Source organism: Neophocaena asiaeorientalis, unplaced genomic scaffold (genome assembly GCF_003031525.2).
Source record: "Neophocaena asiaeorientalis asiaeorientalis breed wild unplaced genomic scaffold, Neophocaena_asiaeorientalis_V1.1 scaffold110, whole genome shotgun sequence".
Lineage (NCBI taxonomy): Eukaryota > Metazoa > Chordata > Mammalia > Artiodactyla > Phocoenidae > Neophocaena > Neophocaena asiaeorientalis.
Window position 1 is genome coordinate 5,568,555 of NW_020175053.1, and position 24,848 is coordinate 5,593,402.

Sequence of the window (24,848 nt, forward strand, 5' to 3'; positions counted from 1 at the left end):
GTCCTTGTTCTGGAACCTCCTCCCAAGACCCCCCTGTCAACCCCTGGCCTCCTTCCAGCCTTGCGGGGATGCGCCCGCTCACCCCGCCTGCACGGGCGCCTCCACAGTCTGGCCACCTCCACCCCCAGGTGCCCGGGGGTGGGAGTGAGGCTGAGTTGCATCTGGCACTCGTGCACCTGCCTGCCTGATGCTGGTCCAGGGGTTCGGGTGGGTTTGGATGCGCTCGGGTTGCTGCTTCCCGCCTCCTGTCTCTTCCTGGTGTTGAGCATCCGCTCCCTCCCAGGACCGGGGACCTGGCTCATAGGAACAGCTCTCTACCAAGAACTGGGTTTGTTTTGGATGTTAACTATTAACAGAGGTTGGTAAAAAGTGGAGGACAGTTTTTATCTCTGGCTTATGAAAACCGGTCTTGACATTTTATTATGACAGCACAGGCTTGCTTGTGTCTGTCCTGCTTCCCGTTACATTTTGGGTTATCAGGGGAATGACAACCTAGGTTTTCCTTATTTTCTGAGAGCACGTTGCAGGAAGTTTGGGACATAAGGGGTCTTCAAAATGCCGCTGCTTCCCCAGCCTGTGTTGAGCCTGCTGTGGCCCCAACCCCACCCAGCCTTTGGGGGTCAGGACTCTGGCCCGCCCACGTGGTCCACAGCATCTGCATTTGGATGTGTGCAAGGCCTCTTGTACAGAGGACAGCTGGACGAGAGGCCCTTCCAGGAGGCCCGGACACCAGACAGCACGGCTCCAGATCAGAGAAGGACCTTGACGTCCTGCGGTCCTCGTCACACTTACGTTCAAGTGCTTGGTGATCTTTTGTGGAGGCGTCGGGCTTTGCCTTTCTTCTTCCCTTGAGTTTGGAAATCAAGCTACTGGGGTTGGGGTGCCAACCCGCGAACTACCCCAAAGCAAAGGGATGGACGGGTAACGGCCCAAGGGCAGGAAGATGAACAGTTTGGGTGGAATCAGGACTCGGACCCTCCTCCTTTTGATTCCTCACGCTGTGACCTCTACTCCAACACAGATTTTCCCCCACACTTAGTGACCTTAAAGATCTGTAAAGAGGAATCTGGAAAAAAACCCGCATTTGAGGGGACCTGCCGCTCAAACCCCTGTTGTTCAAGGGTCAGTTGTAAGCAGGAAGCTAACCCCCTTGGACCAGAACATCACTTAAAGGAAACCAGCATCTTTTTTGATGTTTCCTTAAGGTGCTCTTTCTGGCTTTGCTGAAAACTTTTGTTCTTCTGGCTTCGGAACGTTTACGTATGGCTTTTGGGATCTGGAAGGCTCCGCCCTAACGGCTTTTAAGACCCTGCTGCGTGTGCGCAAATGCGTGCGCGCCCCCGTGTGCGCGCTCCCCTGGGGGCGTGCGTGTGCTTGCGTGCTTGCGCGCGCCTCAGAAGCGCCGCATGGCTGCCATGTCGGCCATAGTGTGGCTTCGCAGTGCAGCGTTTCGCTGGTGGCCATGACCTGGTTCCCTAACGGGTGGTTCTGGCCTGTGTAAGGTTGGGCGATGGAGCTTCTGAACAGCTCGAGGCAGTCGGTCCGGAGCGGAACGGAGACAGGACACTATCCTGTGCAGTTTCGCCTCAGGTGACCGGCTGTTTGCTCTGAGAAGGCCCGACATTTCTCTGGAGGCAGCTCCGGCTGTGGGCCCGGCCTGTGCAGGGGCTGCCCTGGGCTCGGCTTGGCTCCCAGGAGGCCGGCACCACCTCGGTCCATTTGCTCTGGAACAACTTGGCCCCAGGGAGAAAACGACCCTTGCGTGGTCAGAGGACCGGATGCGGCCTGCGCCTGGTCCTGCGTCCGTTTGGGCCGTGCCACTGGCCGCCTCTGCGTTCCGTGACAGTTTAGGTAGGAGAGGCTTTCTGTTTCCCTCATCTCGCCGTAACTGAAGTCCACACCTACGGCTTCGTGCTCGTCCCCGTCCCACAGACCGGCCGCTCATGGCGGAGACCCTGCCCTTGTCCTCGGGGACGTCATGTTCTCTGGGGCCCAGGATCCGCGGCCGGGCTTCTCTCCCAACCTCAGTATTCTGTTACCTTAGAGAAAGCGAGGAGGTTGTGAGGGTTAAGAAGGATCGTGCCTCACTTCCCCCATGAGTTCAGCCTTCTGCCCCTCGTGTGGGCCCCTCCCGTGCGAGGGGCTCTGTCCGCGTGCTCCTCAGCAGGGCTACCAGCGGCCCGCCGCTTCTCGCCCTGTTTCTCACCGGCTCCCCAGCTGCAGCCACTGACTGCTGGAAACGGGTCAGGAGGTGGCTTTCAGGAGGCGGTTTGGGGCTGGTGATATCCTCAGCCCCGCAGGACCATCTGCAGGTGATCAGAGTACGGGGCATGGTACAGGAGGACCGCCGCCAGCTCCTTGTATGAGTGCCTGTGCTTACTAATTCTGTTGAGTGAACCACTCTCGCAAAGGCTTAGTTTCCTGGGTGTGGGCGTAATATTCTTGCGCAGTTTTCTTTCTCTGAAGCATTGGGCTTTGTGTGGAGCTGTGCTTTGTGAGATGATGGAAAAGGCCTGCACTTAACTAGAGCTGAGTGTGGAGGGAACTGGGTGGGTTCTGTCCTCTGGGCCTGTTTCTTCCTCTGCCTAGGGAGGGGTTGCTCAGTGACCCCTCCTGTTCCCTGCTGTGGGTCATTGGCTATTTTCACACATAGAGATGGGCCCAAGAGAGTTAAAATTATGCCGAGAAGTGGTGAGTTTATTGAAATTCTCTGCCTCATATGTCATGGAACTGGTGTTTTTAGTTTTTCTTGGCTTGAGTGTGAGCATTCTGCTGCCTGAGAGGCTGAGCACCAAGGGGTAAACGTTGGAGATAATGTTCAGGTTTATTGAGTGATTTATGAGGGAGTAGGAATATATAATAAGATTTCTTTTTTATAATAAGATCTTGAATATAGATTTTAAGAGAGTATGATGTGCTTCTGTAATGAATGGAGTTTTTATTTTGTACTCCCTTCAGTAATTTAACTGATTTGAATATTTTAAAATCTCTCTTTTATTATACTAGTTCTTTTGACATCTAAAATAGACACAACTTGAGTTGCAGTATTCTTTGTAATTAAAAAACCAATAATTTATCTCTCGAGGATAGCAGAAACTGGATGATTTATGCATTCAACTTTTATTTTAAGCAGAGCTTAAATAAAATCTTGCTTAAAAGAATTACAAATCAGCAGTTTAAAAATAAAAAATCTTAAAGAACCTTTGAAATAGGTTGTCATGAAGTTGACGTTAGCATTTTGTTTCAGAATTAGAGTCAGGGGATTTGATCTACACAGGTTTTTCCGTTGTGGTTGGGAATGAATTATCAATACAAGTGGAAAATTAAGAGTGATTCACATGGGCTTCCCTGGGGGCGCAGAGGTTAAGAATCCGCCTGCCATTGCAGGGGATACGGGTTCAGGCCCTGGTCCGGGAAGATCCCACATGCCGCGGAGCAACTAAGCCCGTGCGCCACAACTACTGAGCCTGCGCTCAAGAGCCCGCGAGCCACAACTGCTGAAGCTCGCACGCCACAACTGCTGAAGCCTGCCCGCCACAACTGCTGAAGCCCGCACGCCACAACTGCTGAAGCCCACGCTCCACAACTACTGAAGCCCGTGCTCTGCAACAAGAGAAGCCACCGCAGTGAGAAAAGCCCGCGCACCACAACGAGGAGCAGCCCCCGCTCGCCGCAACTAGAGAAAGCCAGCGCGCAGCAACGAAGACCAATGTAGCCAAAAATAAATAAATAAAAATAAATTTATTTTTTAAAAAAGAGTGATTCACACATTTTTACTTTGGAAATTTTCTTAGGGAATTTTTTTGTTTTTAACCTTCAGCTGATAGCTAAATGCCCAAGAAGGGGCAAGGATATTTGGCAAACGTGGTAACTGCAGAGCAAAATTTCTAAGCAGTCAGGTTCACAGGTAAAATGACATAACCAGTTCCGGAGAAATTGTCCATTCATCATTTGGGGGTAGAATATGAGGCTTAGTATCTTCCACCTATTTTGACATTAATTTTGTGGCTCTGAGCTCTGCTTTGAAGGATTGCACAAATTCTATCGTTTTGGCCTTATTGCAGTAATGAGAGATTGACAAATCATAACTCTTTTTTTTTTTTTGCGGTACGCGGGCCTCTCACTGCTGTGGCCTCTCCCGTTGCGGAGCACAGGCTCCAGACGCGCAGGCTCAGCAGCCATGGCTCACGGGCCCAGCCACTCCACGGCACGTGGGATCCTCCTGGACCGGGGCACGAACCCGTGTCCCCTGCATCAGCAAGCGGACTCTCAACCACTGCGCCACCAGGGAAGCCCCATAACTCTTTTAATTTGGCTTATTTAAAAATATATATTAAGGGCATCCCACGTGCCACATACTCTTCACAGTCTTGGTGATGCCAGGGTCATGGTGATGTTTCTTGCCCACAGAGAGCTCATAGTCAAGTAGGAGAAATGAGTTTTTGCTTATGGATGGATGAGGCAGGTAGGGAGGGCTGTTTTGATGTGTTAGTTATGTGTGCATTTAATATATACATGTGTGTTTTATATACTCCTATATTTAATTAATTGCCAAATTAAATTTATTTACTATTGCTGCAAAACAAATGACCAAAAACTTAATAGCTTAAACCAATACTCACATATTATCTTACAGTTTCCATGGGTTGGGAGTGCGGGAATGGCTTAGTTGGTTCTCTGCTCAGGATTTCAGAAGGCTGCAGACAAGCTCTCAGCCCGGTTGTGTTCTCTTCTGGAGGTGTGAGTGTGGGAAGAATCCACTTCTAAGCTCATTTAAGTGGGCAGAATTCAGTTCCTTGTAGCTGTAGGTCTGATGTCCCTGTTTCCTTGCTGCTATCAGCTGGGGACTGTTCTTGGCTCCTAGAGGCCCTTGCACTTCCTTGCCATGTGGCCTCCAGGCCCTTCAGACATGGTCGCTCACTTCTTTAAAGCCAGAAAGGGAGTCCCTCACTTTCTAGTAGGCTGACGTGGAGTCTTACATAGCGTAACCTGATCAAGGGGATGGCATCCCATTACTTTTGTCATGTTCTTTTGGTTCATCCCTTTACTTTTGTCATGTTCTTTTGGTTCTGCCTGCACTCAACAGGAGGGAATTATGCAAAGGTATGGCCCCACTGGGGGTCACCTTAGAATTCTATGCACTACATACATTTCTGGTTGTTCCACTGACTTCTGTTCGCTCGAAATCAGCATTTGAATCTCAGGAAGACTGATGAGAGGAGTCCCAGTTGAGGAATAAAACTATCATCCGGAAAGTCAGAAGTGGGTTGTTTTCTTCTCTCAGTATAGGTAAAAGTCAGGAGGACAAAGTAATGTCTGTAGGTTCACCACTTTGGTAGGAAGGAGTTATATAAAAACAGTGGGGTGTCTGGCTCATATGTTTGGGGTGGATGTCCACAGGAATTTCACAGGGGTCCTCTGGCTAGACGCAGTCATTTTTTATCTGGATGTCTTAGCATTGGCTGATCACTCAGGAGTGACATATGGCAGGAACATGCTTCGGGGGGCAAGTCTCCTGGAGAGTACATTGCAGCACACAAGCTAGACAGATGGTGGCTTATTCACCCTTGGACCAGAGTGTAATCCTGCACATTGGCCAGCTGGGTGCTGAGAGGTGCTTGTGCCATCTGAGGCAGAGCCAACTGAGTTTACCTGGAACTGCTTTGTCAGGCATGAGGCGGTCACCTGACATGACCTGGAGTGGCGAGAAGGACAGTGTACTCATCAGGCTGAGAGGAGGATGCTGGTGACAGATTGTGTGAACTGGAACCAAACAGAGTCGGGAGGACGTCCTGCCAACAGGGTGGAGGGCAGGGTTTAAGGTAGCCTAGCAGACACAATCACGGAAGTTGTCACCTTAGCTGGGTCTTCACTAAGCAGGGGTCACTGTTGCTTCCACAAAATTAAACATATGTTTCAGGGGAGGAAAAAGTGCTGCTGGGCCTGCCTCCCTTTATAGTTAAGGATCGGTGGATCCATGTGGTCGACAAGATAGTTTGGGTTCTTAAGACAGCCATATTTAGGATGTCTATAATTTAAAAAATCCCTAATCCAATAAAGACATTGTCAATTACATGTTCATGACCCCTTGTTGAAGAAAAAGCCGGTGACTTTGAAGGAACAAATGTGTGTCCTTTGATTGGAAGCTGAGAACCTGTGGCCCTGTGGCTGCTGGAGAATTTATCCCCAGTTCAGTCATACCCCGTACCCAGATTGTGTGCTGGGGGTCTTCTCTCTTCTGTTTATTATATGATGCTTATTTTATTCATTTTGGTATCTGTGCCTTTTATTGTGACAGTCCTCAAGTATTTTTCAGAACTTGGAGAAGGGGATGGTACACTTAAAGAAACCAAGAAATGGTTCACTGGAATTCTTTATTTTTCTTTTCAGCAGTTCAAGCTCTATATCTGTAACATCAAAGTGCCATCTCCTGATTGGACCGTTTTCAGGAACTCGCATCAGTTTTCATAACAGCTTAAAAGGTGAGTAGAGCTTGAGACTCTTCTCTTTGATAATGTTTGTGAAGCAGAGCTTGTCACAGCACTGACTGTTCTGAGATTGTGTCCCTCTCAAGAAAGTGGTCCCAACTCCTAGGTGCAAAAACTATCTTCCCAATGTAACTTTTTCTGATTGGAGGAAAGTTGCATGATATCAGATTAAATGTGACTTTTCTTTTTTGTTTAATACCCAAGTGTATTCATAGTGGGCTGTGAATGTATATAAAATACATATTTCTAGATTTACTAGAATATCTGAAGGAAAATAATTTTACTATTCAATTTCTATTTATTGCCGAGCCTGAGCATTTAATACCCAGATGTTTAAAAACATTTAAGATTGGTGAGAAACGAGATTCTTTCTTTCTCATTCTAAATTTTTTGTTCTGCTTGGTTTCCAACTTCATAAAATGGGAATAATCACAGGATTGCCGTGGGACGTGATGAGCTACCATGCTTCATACAGCACCTGGCATGTAGTGCACACTGAACGGATGTCAGCTTCTCTCTCTCCTGGCTGTTGTAACAGCAAGTGAGCAGGTTTTCCTCTCTGTGTGTTGGTAGCACACGTGATCTGTACTGTAGGGGAGCGTTGACCTCCTAATTTGCTGTGTTTGTGTTCCTGTGTGTTTCTTCTTGAAGGGTGGGAAGTAAGTGGCCTGGGGTATAAATTTCAGGGTATCTGGAAGTAGAAGCTTAGATGACACACATGTTTTGGTCACCTCGGCGCATCCTCAGACCCAAAGCCCAATTCAGAGCCAGCCCCAGTTAGTGAAGGTGCCTGGCGGGGGGTGGTACCAGGAGCATCCTACCTGCCTCAGCTTACCTGCCCAGCTTTACCCTTTAGCATGTCTCTTCACCTCTCTTTGCTTCTATTTTGTCAACTCTTAAGTATTTTAGTGATTCCTGTCCTGCCTAATTGCCAGGCTGTGGAGAACATCAAATGAAGAAATATATGAGAGTCTTCAGCAAAGTAAAAACATTCTATACAACATAAGGTTCTTTTCCCCTAAATTTTTAAAAAAATTATTTATTTTCTTTATTATTTTTGGCTGTGTTGGGTCTTTGTTGCTGTGCGCGGCTTTCTCTAGTTGTGGAGAGTGGGGGCTACTTCTTGTTGTGGTGTGCTGGCTTCTTATTGCGGTGGCTTATCTTGTTGCGGAGCACGGGCTCTAGGTGCGCAGGCTTCAGTAGTTGCGGCACGCGGGCTCAGTAGCTGTGGCTTGTGGGCTCTAGAGCGCAGGCTCAGTAGCTGTGGCGTACGGACTTAATTGCTACAGGGCATGTGGGATCTTCCCAGGCCAGGGCTCGAGCCCATGTCCCCTGCATTGGCAGAGGGGTTCTTAACCACTGCACCACCAGGGAAGTCCCTCCCCTAAATTTTTAATGTGCCAGGCATGACTCATTGTTTATGCCATATTCCTTACTAGAATGTAAGCTTTATAAGGGCAAGAATGTCCCTCCCTCCCACTTGTTTTTTCCTCCAGGGCTTGAAACAGTGCCTGCTAACTAGGAGGAGTTCAATGAGACTTTTGTCAGAGGAAATGATTGATGGAGATCCCCCGGAGGCTTTCAGAGCTTACCCAAGCCTTTTTATTCATGGTGGTTGTTGGAAATAGATGAGGCAGTTGGAGAATCACGAGGGATTTAATGTGCTTCCTCACTAAGGCACACAGACCCTTGAACTTATGTGGACTTTTCACAGGTTGGAAGCTTCCTGAAATTGTAGGTGCTCAGAACCATGCTGTACTTAACAGACTCTCTGAGTCACTGTTGGGTGCAGTTCCTACGTAGTTCTTTCCTGAGTGGATTTCACAATCAGGGATATGCAAACGTGGAGCCCATTCAGTAGGGTCTCACAGGGTCGGTGGTAAGCTGCTGTGGGGGGCACTCAGGCCGCACGCCTCGCCAGTGGTCAGTGACTGATGGAACACTTTTCGTTCACGTGGTTCTTCATTACCTGACAGGACAGTGTGATGTTTGAGAATCCCTTACCTTCCCAGACATGGTATTGCTGAGGTGTGCCATTTTTCTTACATAAATTGGCATACCCACCACCAGCTTGAAGCAGGAGGTGGCAGCTTGTCTACACCAGAGCCAGAGAGAGTGTGGGCACAGCGTGGTTTCTCATCATCATCTCAGATGTAGTCCTCTTTGACTTTGCCCACCACAAACTAGAACTGTCTTCATGTAGAATTCTACTGGGTAACTGAACATACCACTGATTCTGCCCCTGAGGACTATGCAGCTTGATTTGCAGAATTTTGACAGAAGTAGAAATCTTGCAAATTACATAACTACCCTATTCTCTCCCGTATATGGAGTTACCTCATTCTGTCAGCTATTTTAAGCAACTTTCAGAATTGGTAATGGAAAACTTTTTCTTGACTACATTACTGTATATGGATTTTAAATTAAAAGTAAAGTGCATTGCTCCTTCTGAACATAACAGTGGTTAAGAACAGATTCCTTTCTGCAGAACTGCATGTCACCTGGTGCAGTACAGGTCATTTCCAGGTACATACTTGGGTTCAGAGGTGTTGTAAGAGCTTTCACACCTCTAAGATAGGTTCTTACAGCTGATTGTCCTGGAATTTATATTTGTTCTGTTACTTGTAAAATTCTGTCCCTTAAAGCTCACAGCTGGACCGGGAGACATTCCTACATGCTGATAGGACAGACTGGAGGCATTACCACTCTGCTCTGTCTGCTGGGATGGGAAGGCCCAAGGAATTCTGGGCTTTTTGTTAACTGCAGAATGTGCCTGTCTTACTGTACAGTGGATTTTTTTGGACTTGGTTTTAAAATCGGGTTGGGTCCCCATGTCTAGGTTGTTATTAAGTGTATTTCAAAAATTTGACCTCCTTGATAAATTTGAAGACAGGTCCCTCTTTGCCTTATCATATCTGTAAGGTATATTTGGAAACATGGCCTTTGGCTCGAATTCTGTGCTTTTACTCACTTTGTTACTCTGGCAAGTCCTAACCTCCTCTGAGTCTCAGGTTTTCTCATCTTTAAGTAGGATAGTAATTGTTTTGTGGAATTATTGTGAAGATGCCTAACTCAGCATTCAGTGCGTAGTAGGAGCTTGATGAAATGTCAGTTATTGTTTTCCATCGAAATGCCAGCTCTTACCCAAGGACCATGGCTGGCTGGATCAGAGGAAGAGAGCAAGGGCGGAGCTTTCCGTCCTCTTGCAGGACTAAGGAGGTTTGCTGAGTAATTTCATGGGGCATCTTGCTGGAGTCAGGTGGGTGGAGTGCCTGTGCCCTGGCCAAGCACAAAGCTGCTGGGATGGAGGTAAACAAACCATTAATTCGAGCTTTTTGCACCTTTTCCTGTCCTCTTTGTGAGACTTAGACCCGGTTGGCTCTCAGCACAGTTGTGAAAGGTTCAGATGGGGAAAGTCCCATCTCTTTTTTTGGTTTCCTTCAATGTCCTTAAGGGATCTGAAGTGGATGGTGAGGACCAGGGAGCCAAGTGGGAGTCCTGCATTGTGAGACCTGTGGTCCCAGTGGGGAGATGCTCTAGCAGTCAAAAAATAACCGTAGATACAGGTGTTGCAACCTGACCTGAACTTCTGTCTTTGTGTTAAATTTAAACTTTCAAGGTACATCACAGAGGATCAGTAGTGTTGCGAGAAGCATAACCTCTGAGTGTAGGTCTCTGCTGTCTACAGGAATGCTTATTTTCTCCAAATGTATTTTTGCCAGTGTCCAGTAAAGTCGATTAAACCATAAAAGGTTTGTGCTGGGAGTTCCCTAACTTGAAGGAGGATTTAAACTCTGCCTCACAGTTAGGTTGGGGTCATTCAGAGGCTGCACCAAGACATACTGGCTGTGTGAGAAGCTGGGCAGTGGTGGGTTGGTGCCTCTCTGGCCTTCGAGGTTGTCATCAAGGAAGTCAAGGTGAGCACATTGAAACCAAGGTGACACCAAGGTTTCCAGTGGGAGGGGTCCTGGGATAGATCCCAGGTAGACTAGTTCCAGGGTCCCTCTTGGCTTGTGATAGAGTTTCTGGGTTCTCTATGCCTCATTCAGGCCCTTCCACCTCCTGCTTCCTCTCTCTTCTCCTCCTCCTCCCTTCCTCCTGCCCACCCCATGTCTGTGCAGTGTCAGGGGATTCAGATCTGAGCGCCATCTCACTGCTTTTCCCTCATTCTTCCACTTTAAGGTTAAGAGTGGCACTGAGAAAAATTGAAACTCAGCAAGGGCATCAGGGATGCCATGTGCTGTGTTTGAGTTAGGAAAACCCAGCAATACAAAGAGGAAGGCCAGCAGGCAGGACACCACTTAGAGGCTGGGAAGAGAACCTTGTTACCTCTGCTGTTTCTGCCTGTGGCCTGGGAACTTGGGAATTTTCTCTGCCTGTGTGTTGGACGCTGTCCTTCTATTGTTAGACTATATTGTTATTAAGTAGACATTCAGAGCTGTATTAGAAAAACACCTTTATGTTTCACTTTAAACTGAAACACAGCAACTTCATCAGTCAGTGCCTAGCACAGCGTTAAACTGCTAAAAAGCTAGCAAATTTTCCACCTAAAAATGTTGTCGGGGAGGTAAAGGTGGGGGGCATGGGGGAGAGTATAAAAATAAATCTTTCAGAGATCCTGGGTTGCTTGGTGGCGTGTGTATTTTTCCATGGTGCGGGAGGTTAGAAATAGCATTGCTTTTTATGGGATTCTCAACAGCAGCTCAAAAATGTGGCTTCGTGGGCTCAATCTGTGTGTGTGGGTGGGACGGCTCCTGCAGCCCGTGGGGTGGGGGCAGCGCCTATCTGTCTTCCTGCCCGTCCGCCCCGGCGGGTGTCACCCGGGTGAACGGCGCTCACGTGTGAATGTGCTCGCCAAGGTCAGGCTCTTGTGAGGATGTGCCTGTGGCAGCGGATGCCAGCTGTAGCAGACGGAGCCTCAGTGATCCCCACAAAGTCACACCGGTGCACATGCGAGGGCAGGTGCCAGGCACAGGGGTTGTGATCTGGGAGGGCGTCCTCCAAGGCTTCTGAGTGTCTGACTGGCTGGGCCTCCTGAGTTTCTGTGAGATGGCCTCCCCTTCGAGCCTTAATACCAGCGGGTTTGGTGGGCCTCCCCTTCAAAAGGAATCCTGAAGGATTCTTGACATTTGTTAGAGTTACATAATTCTTACAGATGGAGGTCGGTTGCCCAGTGTTTCTCAGATTCAATGCAGGAAGGGAATGGAAGGAGGCAACCACTGGGCAGAGGCTTTTAACCCCCATGGGACCCAGGACATATGTGAATTCCTGGAAATTGTGCCTGTTCCTGCAGAGAAGGCCAGGGCTTTGATGGGATTCTCGGTAAGATTTTGACCTCCAGAAAGGTTAAGAGCTTTTGCAATAGAGCATAAGGTAAAGTTCATTTAACTCGGGAAAATCATTTTGGAAGCATAGTGAGTGTCGGGAGAGGGAGGTGTTGGCAGGATTGAAGAGGACGGGCAGAGGAGGAGAGGGGTCCGCTTAGTAAATTGTGTGACAACACAAGAAGGGACCCCATCTGCTGGGGGTTTTCTTTGTGGGCTTTCTTCTTGAACTTCCTGTAATATTGTGTTGGGGATGGTTCCTGCCGAAGGCCGCTTGCCAGTGCTTGGTTACCTTCGCAAGCTTGGTGCTTGGAAGGGGAGCCGGCTGCTCGCAGGTCATCTGGGGTCTGTGTGGATTCAGCCCAGCATTTAATCAGCAGTTTCCCCCTCTTTCCCTGGATCTGCTGTGCCTTGTTCTCTACAGTTTTTCTGGCGACTTGCTTGGGGGTGATTATGATAGGCCAGCAGCTGTCCAGAGGACAGTGGAGGAAACCTCAGGCAACGAGTGCTTCACCTCCTCATCCACAGCTCGCCGGGGCTTTGGCGCTACTCAGTGGTGCCCACTTCAGTGCCTTCTGTCTGAGTGGCCAGTCGCCTTTGGGGGACAGGATTGCTGGATAAGTGTGCAGATCACTTGCAAACACAAAGCGTTACAGCTGCCCGAAGACCGTGTGGGCGAGAGTGCCTCAGCCAGGTCAGGGGTGGTGCCCATGCTGCCTGGGCCTCACGGTCCACCAGGGGCAGAAATGTTTCTCTTGAGTCCTCAGGTGGAGCCGGAGGAGCCGGGAAGGTTACCCAGGCACCTCTCTTTCGGAGCAGGATGTCAGGGGTGCCCTGGAGCCAGAGCGAATTAGAGCAGGAAGGACTCGTCCCAAACACGACCTGCGTCTACTTTTGCTTTTTAAAAGTTCCAAAGTTGCTACCTGATATGCAGGTTCTGTTCTGTTGTAATATTTCACCTATGCAGTTATATTCCAAGAATAATGATGCTTTTGGCTTTCTTTATTTCTCTGTTTGGATTGATCCATGTTTGCCCAGTGCAATGACTGGGCAGGGAGTTCTGCTTCCTGTGGTGCTAGTCTGGCAGCTGCCACATGTCCTGTCACCTCAGTCCCTATCTCTCAGTACCCCTGTTGACTTCATAAAAATAAGAGAATGTGCTGAGATTCTTCAGTCATTTGAGAAAATTTGTTTTACAGGTTCAGGTGGGTTTGTGAAGTATTTTTTAGTACTTTGCAAGATATAAGGATGCGTTTGAGTCATCATTAAAAGAACTTTTTACCACTTAGTATTGTGGTATTTAAATCAGTTATCTATTATTTGATCTTTAATTGGTTCTCAAACATTCTGCTGCTCCCCTTTTTCAAAAAGTGTGGTGGAAAATATGTAACAGAGAATTTGGAACCCTGTGCCCTGTTGGTGGTTATGAAAGGTAGTGTTGCTGTGGAAAACAGTATGTTTTAACCATTTTAAAGTGTACAGTTTAGTGGCATTAAGTACTTTCACATTGTTGTGCAATCATCACCTCCATCCATCCCCAGAACTATTTTCATCTTGAAAAACTTGAACTCTATTCCCATTAAACACTAATGCCCATTCCCCCCACTCCCAGCCCCTGGCAACCACTTCTACTTTCTGTCTCCAGGAACTTGCCTGCTCAAGACCTGATACAAGTGGGATCATAGAGTATTTGTCCTTTTGTGACTGGCTCACTTTACTTAGCATAGTGTCCTCAAGGCTCATCCATGTTATTGCAAGTGTCAGAATTTCCTTCCTTTTTAAGACTGAATAATATTCCATGGTCTATATAGACCACATTTCGTTTATCCATTTGTCCATCAGTGGACACTTGGGTAGCTTCCACCTTTTGGCTGTTGTGCTAAACATGGGTGTCCAAATATCTCTTCAAGTCCTTGCTTTCAGTTCTTTGGGTATCCTCATTTTAAAAAAATACTCCCCAAACTTATTTTTAAAAGCACACTCTCGATTAGACACCATTAGGAATCCAAAAGAAAGATATGCTGAAGTATGGAGGTGATCTTAAAATTACAAGATTTTAAAATGTGAACTAATTAAAGGGAAGTGAAAGAATAGAATTGAGAGCTATCCTTTCCTATAGAGGTAATAAATATTATTCAGGCCAGCAGGCCTCTCGTACATGTTCTGAGTGAAGCATTATTCCTTACACAAGACTCCAGGTAGGGCCAACTTCCAGGAACAACGCACTCGGCCTGCATGTTGCTCTTGTGTTGTCAGGGGTGCTGATGGGGAGACAGACAGGAAATGTGAAAAAAAAGGAAAAACGGGAGAATTTCTGGTCAGACTCTTGTTTTTCCTGAGAATTGGAAAAATTTTAAATTATGACCTTTTATAGATAACAGTACATTATTTGTGATAAGAATGCCACAAGACTTTTACTGGAATGACTTCTAGAATCCTGTGCAGTGGGAAGGTTTTCTATGGTGTTAGCGCCGTCTGTGTGCATGGTGGGAGCCTCACCCTCCCTCCGGCGCCTCCATTGTCTTTAGAGCATGAATCGCCTGGTCAAATCAAGAAAGAAAGCTAACAGGTGAGAGGATAGGGAAGTTCGTCTCAATCTGGGCAAACCTTGGCTTTCAAAAGTGTGGGAAGACAGAGAAGCTGTTATTGGAAGAGGAGCAGTGGGACAATGAGCAGGGTCACGACCAGCTGTTGGTGATAAAGTTTATCTTTAACCCACATCAGAGCTCCAGCTGTGTGCTGGCCCTCTGGGGGGCTTGAGCACAAAGATGACTGGGAAACAGGCCCTGCCTCACAGAGGGACTCGTGATCTGATGGAGGAGACCCACAACATGTCCCTGGTCACAGTCCACAGTGACTTGCGCTCAACATGTGGTGCCGAAGGGGCCCAGGGCAGAGAGGGCCGTGTACACCCTACTGGGAAGGTTTGTGGATACACTCACGGAGGTGGTGACGTGTGAAGTGGGTCTTAAAGCACCCATTGTAGTCTGCAGGTGGGCAGATTAAACATTTCTGGGTGTGTCTGTGAGAGTGTTTCCAGATGAGTCAGACTCAGTAGATGGCCTCCCCAGTGTGGGTGGACATCGTCCAGTCCGTTGAAGGCCTGCATAGAACAGAAGGCGGAGAAAAGGGGAATTTGGCCCTCTTGCTTCCTGCCTGCCTGCTTCAGGTGTGACATCCTGCCCTGGGACTGGGGTTTACACCGTCGGCTCGCCTGTTCTCAGGCCTTTGACACCACTGGCTTCCCTGGGTCTGCAGCTTGCAGACGGCAGATCGAGGGACTTCTCAGGCACCATAATTGTGTGAGCCAGCTCCTCATAATAAATCTTTCTCTCTCCTCTCTCTTTGTGTGTGTGTGTGTGTGTGTGTGTGTGTGTGTGTGTGTGTGTGTGTGTCCTTTTGGTCCTGTTTCTCTGGAGAATTTTCAGCAGCTTCTTCATTAATCTGATTATGTTTATATTCTAAGTCTTCTCCTACTATCTCAACATCTACTTCTTCGCATATCTAACTTATTTTGGATAAAATAATCCTGAAGCCATTAGAATACTATCCAAACTTTGCTTGGCTAGAATTGATAACTAATAAAGATTCTATTTATTTGCTTTCTCCAGTTTTATCATTTTCTTTATTTATTCTCCAGGCAAGTATTCTTAAAAAAAAAGATAAGGGTTTGTTTTAGGCATCTTTTTATGCCTTATTTCTGTATGACTGTGTGTGTATTTTCTTTTTTGATAAGAAGCAAAAATCACAGTATCTTGAAAGAGTTCTGTTGTCTACCATCAGATGTGTGACCTACTGCTTATTCGTGGGCAGCAGCAAAGCACTTAGTGAGATATAAAACTAAGTAAAAGTCAAATGCTGTGTATATTCTAAGAAGTTACAGTATACCACACAAATGAAAAAGTCTCTTATTCCTAAATTTAAACCGTAGCTGATTTATACCAAACCTTTGCCTCTAAGGTAGGCCTGTAAGAATATAAGAGGGTACAGTCACTGGCATAAGGACTGTCACTGCCAGCACCAGTGGGCAAATTGGAGGCCTCGCTCTGCACTGCGGCCCCCTGAGAAAGTCAGCCCACGCAGGGACCACATCTGGACCTGTTGTGACACACAGGGATTTTAATTTCCTGAGGCTAACTAAATTCTGAGGTATTTTCTCAGTTTCCAGGCAATAAGAACCTAAACAAAACTGAAAGGGACCGTGTATCAAGCCTGGATGGAGTTTGGGCCCCTCCAGGGAGTATGTGTGAGCAGGTGCGTGAACACCCTGCTCCTCCTCCTACCCCAGCCAGTCTGTGTTCACAGAAGTCCTCACACCTCGCAACTCAGGCTCAGCCTCTTGTGCTCCAGCAAACAGAATGATGAACAGTATAATCGGCAGCAGAGCACCTCTGCCACCAGGAAAGGCATCTGAAGGCAAAATCGGCTGTTAGTTTTTTCATTCTTTTTATATGTTCACTCATGCATTCACTCAGCAAATAATTACTGCGTACTTGATTGAAACCATACAGTATTAGTCCTGGCAAAGGCCTTTTACAAATGGAATGAAGTGGTTAGAGAGGCTGTGGCTCCGGCAGGTGCAGCGATTTGCTCGCGGCCACAGCGCCCTCGAATGGAGCTGCAGGGACCTGGCTCAGGTCTCTGGGGCCCTCGGGCACCTTTTGCCTCACCTCAGGCTCAGCCCTTCTTTCTCCCACAGAAGACCCTGTAGACTGGCCTGGTCTGAATCGCAGCTGCTCTGTTCCAAACCTTAGCCACTAAGATCTTAGGATTCTTGGGAACAGTGAGCATCACATTCAATGTAAGTGTGGTTTATCTTTAAGAATTACTGAATTTTGACAAAGCAGTGTTTCTGAGGAATAGAAATGTGTCATCTCATGGCCAGTGTAATTTTCTCTTCCATTTCTCTTACAATTCTGTTTTTGAAAATCGTGCTTTTTATGCTTGAGGTGGACAGGGTGTCGCAAGTAGAGGCCACAGCGTAGGGCATTTCCTGTTTACCAGGGAAATATTGCCCCAAGATCTGTTGGTCTAGCTGATTATGGTACTTTTGAGCCAATCAGATGAAATTTTGGAAAATATTCAGTAAAATAAAACTTTCCCTTCTAGGGTACCAAAAAGAAATGCTCAGCGTTGGGTGTTTTAGTTTAGTCAGTCCTCATGCACTAGTTGTGTGCCATCAAGGGCTCAGCAGGTGATAAGGAAGTGCGGTGGGGTTCAGAAGTTTCCTGGCCTCAGGGAGCTATTTGACTGCTGTTTGGCTGGATGGTGGAGTGGATAGAGAGAATAATACAGCATTTCTGAAGGCCTGATGTTTTCCTTGGCTCATTGTCTTAGGTGTTTCAAAAGCAGATGGCAAACAGTAACAACAGCGTTGGGTGCGAACATAGGTGATCCGTGAGTAGGCTGCTGACATTATTCCTGGGTGTGTTCTGTGTGTATTTGTGATTCTGTGACCCATACTCTATTCCTGTTGTTTTCGCCAGCCACTTCAGGTGATCATATGGCTTGAGATGAGTATAGATGATGGAAACTTGAGTTATAAAACATTTTTAGCGTCTAGAAATGTCCTTAGACATTTGACTTAGGATCAACAGTCTTGATCTAAGATTTTTTCTTTGCTACCCCTTTACTTGTTCCCTGATCATTCCGGGGTACAAAGACCACTGGAGAGAGATCTGGGATCTTTCCAATTCAGGGGCCACTTGGGAATGGGATGACAGTGGAGGCAGTGTGGACTCTAGGAGGTCAATTCTGGGCATTGGTGAGGTGGCTCCTGAGGCAGATGCCATGTGCTTTGATTCTGGGGCTTGGGCACCCCATCAAAGGAATACTGTGAACCTTCATTGCTGACTTCTTTTAAGGTAGATACATAATGAAAATGTGAACCTGAAATCACAGGTTTAGGTCTTGGCAAAGTTACATATTTTTTGACAAGTTGGCATGGGTTGGCATTTCTTGTAATTCAGTTTTACAACCTTTCTATGGTCTCTGTAGAAGTAATCAGTTTTCCAGTTCTGGAAACCTGGTCTTTTTGTGGACAGAGTAATTTGGTGGAGAGAAGACATTATTTCTAGGTTGCTGCTGGGAAGCTCTTGCCATGTAGACTACAAACTGTAGCTGATCCTATGTGTTGGTGTATGTGTGTGTGCATTTTCTCTAAGTCAGCAGTAGTTTGTGGCATTTTACAGATATGGAAATTATTTAATTAAATTTAGATGCATGGGGACTTCCATGGTGGTCCAGGGGGTAAGAATCCGTGCTCCCAATGCAGGAAACCCGGGTTCGATCCCTGGTCGGGGAACTAGATCTCACATGCATGCTGCAACTAAGAGTCCGCATGCTGCAACTAAGACCCAGTGCAGCCTAAATAAATAAATATCTTAAAAAATACTTTAAAAAATTTAGACGCATGACGAGAACACCTACTCATGCAGAAGTTGTGCAAATACATGCAAATCCTGTACAAATGAGCTGGCTTGGCTGGACTGGAATATTGTTTCACACCAGTCCTTCATTGTATCACAGAAGAAGAAATATGGGAGTACAGTTATCTTATGGTTCACTTTTGGATTAAATCATAACTTTAGGATACTTTTTCTTTTAAAAAGTGACTGCCTAACTAAGAAGTCTTAGATGGATGTCACCTTCCTTCTTCATTTTTTTCACATTGCATGTGAATTTTCAGGTGTCAGTATTACCTCGTTAGTCATTGTCATCTCTCCTGATCACCTTTGAAGCTACTTTTAAAATTTCCTTTTAAGCATTTTTAAAAATTGCATTTTACCTTGCTTTCAGTCCCAGAAAATCACATGTAAATTGTTGGAAGCTTGCTTCCACGTGCACTGTTGGAAGCTTGTCCCATCCTCCTTAGGGATCTTGGAGGAGTCAGGCTCACAGGCTGGGGGCTGGAGGAGTCCTTTAGAACAAGTTCAGTGCTAGCTCTTTCTCAGTTTACACTAAATGATTTCTGAGGTTGGAATGACAGATTTGTCCTAGTTGACTCTGCTTTTAACCTCTGGCTATTTAATTCTATGAAGTAAGCTGAGGAATATACATGTTAAACACTAGTTTCTGCCCATGCTGAAAGGGCTGATGATGGTCAAGGTGACTGTCACTTTGAGGCTCTAGGCTGGGAGCACATCAGAAGGATTGGACCAGAAATGGCTTAAATAGGAGATAATTATGACAAATGGTCTCTTAAAAAGTCTTAATAACTCAATCTGAATACATAGCAAGAGATTTTTCTCATCAGAAGGATGAGGTCTGTGGTATTATTATTAACTGGAAAGGAAGTTATGTCTTTTTCTTTAGAACGAAAGAGACCACAGCTATCATATGTATCCAGAAACTTCATTTACAAGTAAGGAAGTGGAAGTCAGAGACCTTAAGTGACTTGCCTAAGGTCAGACCCTTAGTAAGTGGTGGAGTAAGCCTTGACGTGAGAGGCTTCATTGCAGCCTCTGCCCTTGTAGACCCCATCCTACACTGGAGGATGTGGATGGAGGATGTTGTAAGGCCAGCTGAAAATGTTTTTTTTTTTTTTTTTTGGGTTCGCGGGCCTCTCACTGCTGTGGCCTCTCCCGTTGCGGAGCGCAGGCTCAGCGGCCATGGCTCACGGGCCCAGCTGCTCCGCGGGCATGTGGGATCCTCCTGGACCAGGGCACGAACCCGTGTCCCCTGCATCGGCAGGCAGACTCTCAGCCACTGCGCCACCAGAGAAGCCCTGAAAATGGTATTTTTAATGGTTGCTAGGAAAATTCTGGTTACACTCTTTTTTACATTGTAATTGACGTTAGAACAGCCTACCTACTTGTCTGCGTGCCAGCCCATTGTTTAGAGTAGTCAAAAATGTGTATCTTTTTAGTTTGCTCTTACATGGAATAGCTGTGAGATTGTCAGTACTCTCAAGGGATATAAAAGTGAATTCTGTCAGATTTGTTCATTAGTTATTAGAAAATGCTTAGGAGCAAAGAGCATTTTGGTAACTGGCTGGTCAGATTTGGGACATGCATAAAAATATAGTAATCAAGCACAGTGAAAATCAAGCATTTGATTTGTAGGTAAACCTTCCTTCCCTTAAAGAAATGAGCTGTGCAATCTTTGTTTGCAACTGAGGAGTTAAACACCAACGCTTTTCTAAGGGAAGTGGCTTCGACAGAAGCATCAGCAGTAGTGAAGCCCCTGTTAGCATCTGGACTTTGTAGAAGCTCGAGACATTTACTCTCTTGCTTGGAATTTTCCCTCATACAGGGGACCTTCCCTCAGCACCTGTGACCTTGCGTAATGTGCCCAACATCCTGGGGAGCTGTGATGAACCTGGTGACTGGGGAAACCTAGAAGTTGACCCTTCTGTAGACTCATCCCCACGGAGGTGCCCAAGCCCTACCCAGGAAAAACCAGCGGCTCCTGCCTCTGGAGTCCAAGTGTGGGCACAGGGCAGCCTGTAGCTGGGATTTCACTCAACATGAAACATAGCTCCAGATGGCTTGTATGTGAGCTTAGACCTGTAGAAGTAGAATGAATTTTAAAGGATCAGCTGACACCTTGAAGTGGTCAGCACTGTATACTTAGTACACTGTGGAGGGGTGGAGGTCTGCTGGCTTCCAAGTGGGTAGAAAATCTTTATACTGTTGTTTCGGGTGATACCTGTTCTTGAATATCTGGAACAAAGGGCATAGCCACTGTTGTTTAATATACATATTCTTATGAGGCTCTAAGACTTCCCCAGTAAAAGTGAACTCTAATGTATATTTTGGTGTGTGTGCTTTTAATGATTGTACAAAAAGAGTTTAATTTGTGTTTGTGTGGAAGATTGAGCACTGCACACACTGACAAAGACAGACATTATAAAATTAAAGTTTCAGAACTTGAAGTAACTGTGAAGGTCACCGATTCCATCTTTTGCATTGTACAAAGAAGAAAACCTGAAGCCTAGAGAGGCTGAGTGAGAACTCCATCTGATCAACACGTTTCCACGGCTGAACACCTCTTCTAATCAGAGATGGATGTGGCAAGGAACAAAGTGTGGTGGACTGGCAGCTGGCCACTAGTTTGAGCTCTGAGACCAGCCAGTAATTATCTGCATGGCTTTGAGCCGCTCACCCCTCAGAGTCTCAGAATCCTCAGCCGTGAGTGCCTGGAGGCCCGTTTGTCTTCTCCATTTTTGTGTCCTCAGCAGCCACTGTGTGCCTGGCTGGAATGGGTGCTCAGCAGATGTTTGCTCGGCAGTGAAGAAGGTGGCTGGAGAGCGTGTGGCCCTCAGAGGAGTACTGGTCTCAGGAGGTGGCAAAGAGAAAAGATTTCTAGTCCATCAAGTTTATAGAGGTTGCCTGTTAGATCTCCTTCTTGGAGATTCTTAACGTACCTTTAGCATATTAGAGGCTCGGAGAAGTTTGACAGAAAAGAAAGCTGTAGTGTTGTTTAACCCAGAATCTCCTAAATTTTTTTCTCTCTCTCTCTTTTTTTTTTTTTCTGCACTGCGTGGCATGTGGGATCTTAGTTCCCCAACCAGGGATGGAACCTGCGCCCCCTGCATTGGAAGTGCAGAGTCTTAACCACTGAACCGCCAGGGAAGTCCCTCTCCTAAACTTTTTTGACCCAAGAACACTCTTCCTATGGCTTTGTTAAACCTGGGGGAACTTTTGCTGGAGGAGATGAGCTTGAAGGAGACTTCCTGCTGGAACATTCTGAAATTTGAGAGCCAGGGTGGGAGGATGGGACATATTTAGAGGCATAAGGAGGTGGCAGTAGGTTTGGGGCAGGGGTGGGGGGCGGTGGGTTGGTCTCTAAACAGGGCTCAGACTCCAAATTCTGCAGTTAAACCTGTAGGCTCTGCATCCATAGCACAAATAGGAATCTGAGGTGAGGTATTCATCCCTTGAGTTGCAGTCACACAGGGAGAGGTGTGCATCTTGTCCTTAGGGAACCAAGGGCAGTGGCATGAAATGACCATGTTTCTGTTGTGCTCTTGCACTTTCTCCTGTTTTTCTCTTTAGCAGATTGTTTCTTGAAAGCAGGACTCTAATCTAAATTCTGTAAAACTCGCTAGGCACCATTGCTGCTCATCCACCTACCACTCGGAGTAAGTGCTGAAAGTGTTGAGACACTTTGTCGAGATTTGGTTACCTTTGCCCCCCTCCTTTCTCCATATGGTCTGAGATGGGCTCCACTGAGAGAGCAAGCAGGAGGGTCCCTCTCTGTCAGCCACACTGTTGGTGGGTTTGGTGATGCCAGTAGACATGCCTAATCACAGCTGGTCAGCTCTCCCCTGGCCCCCACTGCTGTCTCTGGGGACCCATGCCCCAGCCCCCAAGGTTTGTCTCCACCTACTCCCCCTCCCAGATAAGTACATATAAATGTGATTATGTTTAGAAGCTGAAGCATTTGAATAAATCAGATGCTTTTGCCCAGCCCTAGAATAAAGGCTGTAGTTATTTTAACAACAACAACAGCAAAAATCCTGCAGTCTTCAGCTATTTCTGGAAGTAGACTGGTAATTAGCATGCCATTTGTAATTCATTGCTGTCTCCCTGCTGTTTGTTTCCTTGTTCCAATGCAGCCCAGTTTGGGAGACTGGGTTTATTTCATTTGGAAATGCGATTTTGTTGAGACCTCCAAATGCCATAACGAGATTAATGGTTTTCTGGAGCCGAAGTTTGCCAAACCTGGTGTTGGCAGCTTGGGGACTCGTTTCCAGCAGCTCTGCGGAGGGGAGTAACAGCTTGCTTGGGTGGTATTGACTTTCCAAGAAAACTGTTAGAAGCAACTGCTTCAGGATGGTTTGATGCTACCTGAGGAGAGTGATTCTTGAGGAGGAGAACAGGTAATTTGGGGGTAGGGTAAAGAGGCTTACATTGTTTTATTTGCTGCACTGTTATTCCTGGGAGATGTTTCACATTTGTAGTTTATATATTTACTGATGTTCGTGGAGGCCAAATGCAGATGAGTGCCTTTTGGGATTTTGTTCTCTGGAGTGAAAGGAAAATGTTTGCAGTGGTTCCTTGGAAAGGGGCAGGCGGGCGAGAGGCTCCTGCGGGGCCCCTGTGGCCTCTCCCTCCGGACTTCATGCTAGCCCTCCAGCTGCAGAGGGAAAAGAGGAAAATATGAAGTGACCGTTTCTGTTTTGGAGTGCTGGGATCTGACTATAAAAGAACTCGGCCATGGTCCCAAAGGAAAGCTTTTGGTTCCTTCTTTTTAGAAGATTTGTTGGGGGTAGTCTTTAATGAATAAAGGGGTTCTCTGGATTTCTCCAGGGTGTGTGCTGTCTAACTCTGCCTGCTCTGTTGACCCCAGATTTGCCAACAGGACAGGCGGGCGGGAGTAGAGCACAGGGCGAGCATGCCTTAGGCCCAGCTGTCTTGGGGGTTCCCATTTGTCTTCTCCTTTCCACTGAGAGGGAAATAAAGTAACTTTGCCCTCTGAGGACTTAATTCCTTTTTTCATTCATCAAAAGCTATTTTATGCATGAGCTAAATCTTTCTAAACTGACCCTCCTGCCCTTACTCTCCCTGACTCTACAAAAGAGGGAGTGAGTTAAAAAACAAACAAAACTCTCTTGTGAAAGGGATGCATATGTATTGTTCTGTGCAGCTCTTGATAAAACAGTTTAGATGTATGGGCGCTAGGTTCTAATAGTAAAAGAATTAAAATGGTCCTAGTTGTTCTGTAGGATACGATGATAAGAAGGAGCTAGCTTAGATTGTACAGAGGCCATAGGCAAAAACTATGGCCTGAAGTGTTGTTAGTGCAACTTGCCAGCAGGGAGAGTAGTTTCTGGGTTTTTAAGTAAAGGTGAATAGTTGGAAAGGTTTGAGTGCAGTTCTGTGGTGTGGGGGAGGATGTAGGCACCTGCGTCCTGGTGGTTGTCGTGGACCCCAGTGCAGAGGCTCTCCCACTAGGGGTGTGGATGGCTAGCAGGTTTCTGTGCTCAGCCCCAGTCTTGGTTGACATTGTTCAAGGCATTGGACCTTACATGTCCCTGAAGGTCGGCACGGTGCAGGCTGTGGGTTAGAGCTCCTGGAAAAGTTCTGGGTAGGATGGGTGTCTCTCAGACTCACTCAGTGTAAGGAGATCAGCCAGCTGCTCTCACGATTAACCCAAGAGGGTTCAGCTCTTTCAGGTTTACCTGGTGCAGGCTTAGGAAAAGGGATCCCTTCTGTTTTAGTTTCAAATTATGATATTCAAGAATAATTTATGTTTTCTGAAAATCCTTGTCATAGAAACAGACTTGAGGATAGAGGACTGGCAAACCAAGTACTGTGAAAGGATGTTAAGGGTCCCCTGAGGATGGGGGGCTGTAAACAATGTGGGAGACAAAGGGTCGTCTGAGGAAGGTGGACTCACAGTCGTCTGAGCCGCAGCTTGTTGATGTGGAGTCTGGGTTGAAAGACAGCTATCATGTCATGTGTAAAAAACTATTATTATTATTTTCAATTAGGCAATATCATCTCATGGTTCAAAAATAAAATCAGTTGTCAAAAGGTATTGATTTGGGACTTCCCTGGTGGTCCAGTGGTTAAGACTTCGCCTTCCAATGCGGGGGGTACGGGTTCGATCCCTGGTCAGGGAGCTAAGATCCCACATGCCTCGGCCAAAAAACCAAAACATAAAAAAAAAAAAAGCCAGGAGCAATATTGTAACAAATTCAATAAAGACTTAAAAAAAAAAAAAGTATTGATTCAAAGGTCTACTCTGTCCACTCTGTGCCTGTCCTGTCCCACAATCACTGTCATTAGTTTCTTATGTATCTTTCTAGAATCATTTTAATCATTCATGACAGACTTGAAAGTGTGTTGACCATCACCACCTCTGTTTATCTAGAACGTGTCACACCCATTTTCCTGCACTGCTTTTTATACTTAACATGGTTTGGAGACCCTTCACATCAGCACATAGAAAGCTTCCTTCCTCTCCTCTCTCCTCCTTTCCCCTCCCCTCCCTTTCCCCCTATTTACAGCTGTCTGGTGTCCCATTTAATAGATGCATCATAATTTATTGAACCAGTTCTTTATTGATGAACGTTTGACTTATTTCC

The 24,848-nt window shown here is 46.6% G+C and overlaps 1 protein-coding gene across 1 annotated transcript in view; it reads left to right on the forward strand.

The window, feature by feature from the left end:
* The window catches only part of LDLRAD4 (low density lipoprotein receptor class A domain containing 4), a 297,425-nt gene that overhangs the window by 33,648 nt on the left and 238,929 nt on the right, over positions 1-24,848 (forward strand). The window contains 1 exon segment of the mRNA XM_024763876.1: positions 6,391-6,482. The gene's annotated coding sequence lies outside the window, so the exon portion shown is untranslated.